The sequence below is a fragment of the Nomascus leucogenys genome, chromosome 4 (genome assembly GCF_006542625.1).
Source record: "Nomascus leucogenys isolate Asia chromosome 4, Asia_NLE_v1, whole genome shotgun sequence".
Taxonomy (NCBI): domain Eukaryota; kingdom Metazoa; phylum Chordata; class Mammalia; order Primates; family Hylobatidae; genus Nomascus; species Nomascus leucogenys.
The window spans coordinates 74,803,766-74,812,360 of NC_044384.1; the positions used below are offsets into that span (position 1 = coordinate 74,803,766).

At 36.0% G+C, this 8,595-nt stretch overlaps 1 pseudogene; it reads left to right on the forward strand.

The window, feature by feature from the left end:
• The first annotated feature begins 5,704 nt into the window (after window positions 1-5,704).
• Window positions 5,705-6,449, forward strand: LOC100594925 (annotated as a pseudogene).
• The last annotated feature ends 2,146 nt before the right edge of the window (window positions 6,450-8,595 follow it).

An 8,595-nucleotide genomic window follows, 5' to 3' on the forward strand; every position in this document is an offset into this window, starting at 1 on the left:
ACAGTACCTTTGATTATATCTGATAGTTCTTCAGAATTAAAGATATGTTTGTGCATCTTTTAGCACTTACCAGTAAAACAGCACAGTGCTTTAAGACATATTCTTCAAATTTTAGCAGTCATACATATTACATTTAGGGTAGATGAATTTAATCCATTTATTAGGTACATTGAAAATGACCAACTTTTAATGGAGCCCGTTACATGATAGAGACCTTAGCTCATTCAGATAGGTATTTATGGGACTCTTTATCTAAGGCTCTTATGACATAAAGATCCAATATTTAACTAAATGTATAACGAGAAGAAGCTGTTCATTGGAGCCAATGGTAAGCCAAGTCACAAAAATAACAATAGAAGCCCTTAAGGCCGGGCGGGGTGGCTCACGCTCGTAATCCCAGCACTTTGGGAGGTTGAGGCGGGTGGATCACGAGGTCAGGAGATCGAGACAATGGTGAAACCCCATCTCTACTAAAAAAAACACAAAAAATTAGCCGGGCATGGTGGTGGGTGCCTGTAGTCCCAGCTACTCGGAGAGGCTGAGGCAGGAGAATGGTGTGAACCCGGGAGGCGGAGCTTGCAGTGAGCCAAGATTGTGCCACTGCACTCCAGCCTGGGCGACAGAGAGAGACTCCGTCTCAAAAAAAAAAAAAACAATGGAAGCCCTTAAACACTGCTCCCTTGTTGGAAAAATCAAAATTTCTTTATTGTAGAAAGTTATTGAATTGATATTGAATAAAATTTAAAAAATGAGTTAATGGATGTATTAGTCCGTTTTCACACTGCTGATAAAGACATACCTAAGACTGGGTAGAAAAAGAGGTTTAATTGGACTTTCAGTTCCACATGGCTGGGGAGGCCTCAGAGTAATGGTGGGAGGTGAACTGCACTTCTTACACGGTGGTGGCAAGAGAAAAATGAGGAAGTTACAATTCTGGTTGAAATTTGGGTGGGGACACAGCCAAACCATATAAATGGACTACAGATCATTATGCTTATATCTGACATAAATACAGTTCTTGATAATAAGTGTGTACTCTAACCTAAAACTGCATCACTATGATTACCTATTTTTCCAAGAATCAGAATATCAACTTCAATTCTTAGGATCTCTGCCTCTGAGCCTCAGGGCTTCTTGGGCACAGACTTTCTAACAGGAAAGGTAAGGCCCTCCTTACCAGGAATATTTTTACAGAAGAGAACCTGGGACTGGTTTTCATTTCATTCTGGCTGAAATATTACTTGCCTTACCTAAACATTTTGTAACATGAAACTCATGATTTATTATTCAATTTAGTTTAGAATTTTCTTTTTATAATACAGGCTTTTCATATTATTTGGTATTTAGCTACTTTTCCTTAGCAAGAGCCAAGTCTTTTTCCTCTAGGGATTTTCTAAGAAATAAGTTTACAGAGAGGTTACTTCATTTGAATTTGTTCCAAATATTCTATTTAACTAATCTATAATGACCTTACTCTCTCTTGCTAAAAATTGTGATGTGAGACTCACAGACTGTCTACAGACATAAATGGAAGAATTATTTTCCTGATAGAACAACGAAGGAGATTCAAAAAAGTTAAATGTCTGCCCAAGATAGAGTATGTCTTCAGTTGGTCTCTTGTCCTTTAGGTGTAATGTTTTCTTGTCTTATCCACCATTGTTTGAAAAAAATGTGTGAAAGGTCTCAATTTCCTGAGATGAGATTGCGGAGATATAGAGACATGCTTTTACTAAGGAAAGAAGTGGTCTTAGGGATATGCTAGTTGAATGACTGAAAGACTGAAAAGTTTGGCTTCTGTCTGTGGGAAAGCTCTGTCATTGTTTTTTCCATGAAGTTAAATCTCGGCATTATCCTTGTTAGGCACAAAGCTTAATAACTGGACACATGAATGTTATTGTCCAGCTTAATTTCCACTAATTAGGTCAACTTTACCGTGTCATGCAGAGATAGTCTCTTTGTTTCTCTATGAAGAAATTTTCCAGCAGTTGAGAATGTTCCATTACATTTGCACAGTAGATCTTGACAGTATGTGAAAACATCCTTATATTGTGGTCATCTGTTTTGGTGCTAAACTTCTCTAAAAAGAAGTGCTATACTTCTCTAAAGACTGAGATAATGAGAAGTCTGTGTGGAACTATGGAAACTGTAGCTCCTAGGAATGAATTTTATATCCATGGATGAGCCACATGTATTCCTGTGTTTTATGAGAACACATAGATGTATGAGGTATCTACAATAATCCTTGCTGAAAGAAGCATTGCTTTTCTGGCCCAAGATGTGACTGTAGGAAACCATTCAAAAGAGATATTCATTGAAAATTCCTGTGATATGTTGAAATACAGCCAGTGTCTTAAAAACCAATGGTTTTATTAGATAAATTCTAATTGGAAAAATTAAGCTGGCAAACATGAAAATTTATCAGAATATGCAATGTATATTTGGTTTTAATATACAGTCTAATTAATTGGTTGCCTTTTTCCATTTGCTAAATTAGAAGAGAAACATGTTCCATATTACATGTATAATAAATAAACCAATAGTTATATACTCTTAGTTTATGAGATGTTATATTTTACAGGATATATTGATAAAGGTATACAATTATTTTATACATATTTGGTTAGAGAATTTAAAATTCCAGATCATGTCAAGTGTGTTAGAGTGCAAAGGAACAAATGCCTTTTATGTTTTAGAAGCATAATATGAACTTTTACTTATGAATCAAAAAATTATACCAGTAAACATACTAGTAGATATATATGCCCAGGAAGGTACCTAGTTTACTGTCATTTAAATAGATTTATAAAATTGTGACTGTGAAATATAATATTATAGAATTTTTTGTTATTATGGAGTTTTGTCTTTTGAAAATGGCATGGTCTCAGGAAAGTATATTAAATTTTTCCTAGAAAAATGGCTACTTAGAAGTCTACATTGAAAGCCTAGTAATGCTATCTTTCAGTATTTAACATATTATATTTTAAAGTATGTAAAATATAAGGGATAGGTTACATACCCACTTTTTTTTTACAAGTACATAATTAAATTGCCAAATAGAATTATCCTGTTGAAATCTAGTTTTGATAATGAAAGGGGGAAAAGGCACTAAACCTTGCAGCAAGTAAGGTGTGAAAAAATAATAGAATTGGCTACAGACTACATTATTCCCTTGTGTTCTTCAGTAGGTGTGTCTCTATCAGTCTATAGCTTCAATATGACAGAACTCTGGAATCAGCTGGAAGTGGTAATGTGAAGGAGACATGTGGAATGTTCAGCAAAGTTGGTGTTTAGAGGAAACTCAAACTCTCTCTGCACACATCCTCCTCCACTCTCAGATGTGTGAAAATGGAATCATCCTATCTACATTTGAGGTGTAGTAATTCTACAGTTTTCCTACCAGTGAATTATCAGAAAGTTTGGGTTTGTATCTCTACTTTTCCCATTGTTCTCTGTAATTTAAGTTTGCTCTTTACCATCAGAACTAGGGACTTTGAGAAATCAATGTGTTTTTTCTTCTGAGTTTTCTTTTTTCTTTTCTTTTCTTTCTTTCTTCTTCTTTTTTTTTTTGTTTGTTTATTAGGATTTGGTCTGTGTTTGGCTACCCCAAGAAGCCTCCTGAGTCACCCCGGGACCCACAGGAGGTTGGGCTTCCAGTATTTCCTCACTAAAATATCTTTACAAAGAAGATTTTTAGAAGAATACTTGCCTTAATTATCACATTAACCTTAGTCTTTTTATTACATGTGGATATTAACTTATTTATTATAATTACTTTGTTTTCCGATTTGACTTCTTTTTCTTTCATTTTCTACCATATAGTTCTCTCTCTCTGACGAGGGGTCCAATTTTTCTACTGTAATTCTGCCTGATCTTGTCAAGATACATTCCATCACAGATAAAATCACTACTCATACATAACTAAATAGATAAATCCTAAGACATACAATTATATTGTGTTCCCCAAAAGCTTTTCCTGAATTATAGGAGTCTTCTTGCTTTTCCTCTGGACTATGTCTATAAATCTTTTCAAATTGACAGATATCCAGATGATGAGTTCTGATCCAATGTTCACAGTGAATCATTCAGGAACATGAGTAATAGCTACCGTTTACTGAGCCTTTACGAGGTGCCAGCCAGTGTTCTAGGTACTTTATTTGCTGTAATAAAACAACCCTAAGATGTCTTAAATCAAAGTGAGGCATAGAGAGGTTTGGTAAGTGGCCCAAAGTCACATAGTACGTGGTGAAGCTGGGGTCTTAGCTGAGACAGTGTGGCTCCAATGTCCACATTATTCACCACATGCTACGCTTTTTATGAATGCCTTGAATCTTAAATAGGCACATATTGAGTGAGAAATTTGTAGTCATTATTTACTCACTGTAACCATGAAATATCTAGCACTGACTACCATTATTCATGTAACAGGCATGAGCTTGGAAATTGCTAATTATAAATATATAAAAATGAAAAAAGATCAGCAGAATAGAATAAGGGAGAGGTGTACTACTAGTTTCGTAGGTGGTTGACTAGGAAGGATTCTCAGTTTATCTAATTTAATCACACTGTTTTCCAGTAAGAAAACTGAGACAGGTTTCTAAATGCATTCAGAAAATGACTGAAATCCATGCCACCTTACAGTGAACTTGGAATTTCTCTTTGAGTATGCTTTTTTTGGAATCTGGACATGAAGGTTCTATTTTTTAGTACTCTTGGTATATAATCTATCAATTTCACCCAAAGAATTTAGAAAAAAATACTCACTACTAATGTGGCAGTTGATGATAATCATGAGTTAGTTCACTGGAGTTCAAAATTAGTTGCTGAAAATCAGAATATTGTTGTAAGTGTGATAAAAAATAATGAAATAGGCAAGGATATGATCTAGAGACTTATAGCTCCTTATAAGGTGAAAAGACAGTCATACTAAGTAATTGCCACAGGGAATAATGTGATAAATAATATTTTACTATTTATACCGGTTAATGTCCTGTCTCTTGACATTTAATGAGATATTCATAAAGACTGAACATCCGTTGAGAAATCAAGGACCAAATGTCTAACAGTGGAATTCCACAGTACTGATGGAGATATTTCAGAGGATGTTATTTTTGATGCTACACTGATCATAAACTAAAGATACCACAACAACTACAAACTCAAAGGACTGAATCTATGCCAATTTTCTTATTTAGAGTTTATTACCACCACCATAAAGTAGGTTTCTTGAGACCAAGAATCTGTTGCCTATTCACCATAGCTATCTGTTGTGCCAAGAAATATGTTTTAAATAGGGAGTTATGAAAGTATGAATGGCTGTTGGGCATTTGATTCTTCTTCTGTATAGAATATTCACTAAAACTTAAGAGACAGAAGCTGTTACCTATAGGCTTAACCTATAATCTTTGAGGAGATGAGCAACTCAATAGAGACTTACTAAATGTTTATTGTGCATAAACCACTGTGGAAGACATACAGATGAAGATGTGCTCTGTGACATCATGGATGTATTCATGCTCCTGTTCACTGTTTCATTACAGGTCCTGTCCTTCTGAGCTCTCAACTCTGATACAAGCCTTAGAGAAGGGTAAATGGGACCTAGTAACAATGTTACAGAATTTGTCCTCCTGGCCCTCACTCAGGATCCTGATGTGCAAAAAGGCAAAAAGCATTATTTGTAATGTTTTTATTCACATACATTGTGACTATGGTGGGCAACCTGCTCATTGTGGTGACCATTTTTGCCCCTCCCTCTTTGGGCTCCCCAACGTACTTCTTCCTCACCTGCCTGTCATTTATGGATGCTGTATATTCCACTTAATTTTCTCCTAAATTGATGAAGATGTACTCTGTGATAAAAAGTCTGTTTCTTTCCTGGCTTGCATGGGCCAGCTATTTGCAGACCACCTATGTGGTGGTGTTGAGGTCTTTCTTTAGGTGGGGATGGCCTATGATCGCTATGTGGCCATCTGTTAGCCACTGCACTATTTGATCACCATGAATTGACTAGTTTGCATCCTTCTGTTGGTGGTGGCCGTGACTGAAGGATTTTGCATTCTACGTTTCAAATCGTTATTGTGTACAGTCTCCCTTTCTGTGGCCCCAATGTCATTGACCACATTGTCTGTGACATGTACCCATTACTGGAACTGGCATACACTGACACCTACTTTATAGGGCTCACTGTGATTGCCAATGGTGGAGCAATCTGTATGGTCATCTTCTCCCTTCTACTAACCTCCTATGGAGTCATCCTAAACTTCCTTAAAACTTATAGTCAGGAAGGGAGGCATAGAACCCTTTCTACCTGCAGCTCTCACATTACCGTGGTTGTCCTCTTTTTTGTTCCCTGTATTTTCATGTATGTTAGACCTGTTTCAAACTTCCCTATTGGTAAATTCATGACGGTGTTTTATACATTTATCACACCCAAGTTGAATCCATTAATCTAACCACTGAGAAATTTAGAGATGAGAATTGCTATGAAAAAACTCTGGTGTAAAAACTGAACTATAGTTAGAATAAGGGTGTTCTGGCTGCATGTGGTGGCTCATGCCTGTAATCCCACCATTTTGGGAGGCTGAGGTGGGTGGATCACGAGATCAGGCATTTGAGACCACCCTAGACAGTATCTCTTCTAAAAAATATAAAAATTAGCTGGGCGTAGTGGCACGTGCCTCTAGTCCCAGCTACTCAGGAGGCTGAGGCAGCAGAGTCACTTGAACCCAGGAGGTGGAGGTTTCAGTGAGCTGAGATTGTGCCACTGCATTCCAGCCTGGGTGACAGAGTGAGACACCATCTCAAAATAAATAAATAAATAAATATATAAATAAATAAATAATAAGGGTGTTTCTCTTCTTTTAGTAGAGGTATATGTAGACAACATATTTGCCATGATACTGTTAGACATCTAAAGGCAATTCAGGTATACTAGGTTGGGAAGGCAGGATTTAGAATCTCCCAACTCATAGAGATGTCATCTCATCATGGCATCTGTTTAAATGTTCAAGAACTCAAATTCTATATCTAGAGAGAGTGTGGATGGGATCCTTGGGTGCAATTTCTATTGTGCACTTTTTAAATTATGGTTTTTCTGTATTTACAGATCTATTGAGACAGGGAATTTCTTCCACATGCCCAGCACACAATGGAGAAAGAGAGGTCTAGGCAATTAAATAGATGTTCCTGTTCCCAAGAGAAGGCAATGGTGCTTTCTTCAGTGTGATTTACTTGAAGACTTTGTAGAATATATAAGCACTATACTCACAGACATCTTTGAAACTGGAAATGTATAATTGAGCAGCAGGAGTGGAAACCTATGTGAGAAGTTCCTTTTTTCTGAAAGTTATGGTTATGAATATGATATACTTCCCAGAGCTGCCTCCTAAAATACGTTTCTATACACACTATTTCCATTTTATTAAGATATTTTGTTAAGCTTTGCCACTAATGACATTAAGTTATGTCTCTTTGAAAGCCCAATAACTTCTCATTAGTTGCCTTTCCAATGGGCTTCCTCTGGCCGATCTATCAGGAATTATTGAATCCCAAATCCCAATAATCATCACAGAGTGGCAGGAGTGGATTTCTGCAAGAGTCTCCAGTTTGCATATGTTCATATATATACGCCTCCAAAAATGACTGCATTAGGTTCTTGGGTCTAACGGCATTGCATGAGCAACTTCCCATTAGGAATCTTCTAGAGCCCTTGTCATTTATTTCTTATCACTGTATGTTGGAGATCTAATGGTATAATTGCTAAGGTTTGTGAAATGTCTCTGATGGTCAGGACCCACGCTGTTCCCAGAATCTTGCATGATTAGTCTAAGCTCTGTTTGTTGACTAGACTGATCAATGACATTTGACTACTTATATTTACTGTAGTCCCCGTGCTTTTCCACGTTGCTTCTTCTGAGGAAGAAACTATTACAATATTATCAAAGTAATGAATTAATTTATTTTGATTATGTTCACATCTAAGTTTCATTTCACCAAATTATGGCGTTATGCTAAGTATATATCTTTAGGCAAAATGGCAACCATATGTTGCATTTCTTTCCACATAAAAGCAAACTATTCTGGATATTCCTTTAATTCTAAAAGTTGATCTGGAAGCCCAAAGATATAAGATTTGTAATTAAAATTTTGAAAAGACTTTTTGAAATATAAAGATAAATAAATAAAAGTACTTGTAAGTTAAAACCATTCCATAAATACTTTAAAATGCAGCTGTTTCAGTTAGCATGTTTTTGGTTCAAATGATAGAACACTGAATTCAAACTTTTGTGAAATATAAGAATATTGATAGGCTAACATAATTTCATTTTTCAATATTATGAAAATATTCAAGGTGAGTTAATAAAATGGATCAATTATGTTTTTAAAGAAGGCTTTTCTTTGTTTTGTCCCATGAGCCACAATATTGGATTAAATCTGGCTCTCCTATCACAAGAAGGGTTGTTATCTGTATTGAGTTAGAGAGCGTTCTTCCCACAACTGTGGCAGAGGTAATTGACCTGATTGTGATGTGGAATGGAGATGTTATAACACAATGGCTGCAAGAAATAATACTTTTTTCTTCCAGTTTACTTACTTGAA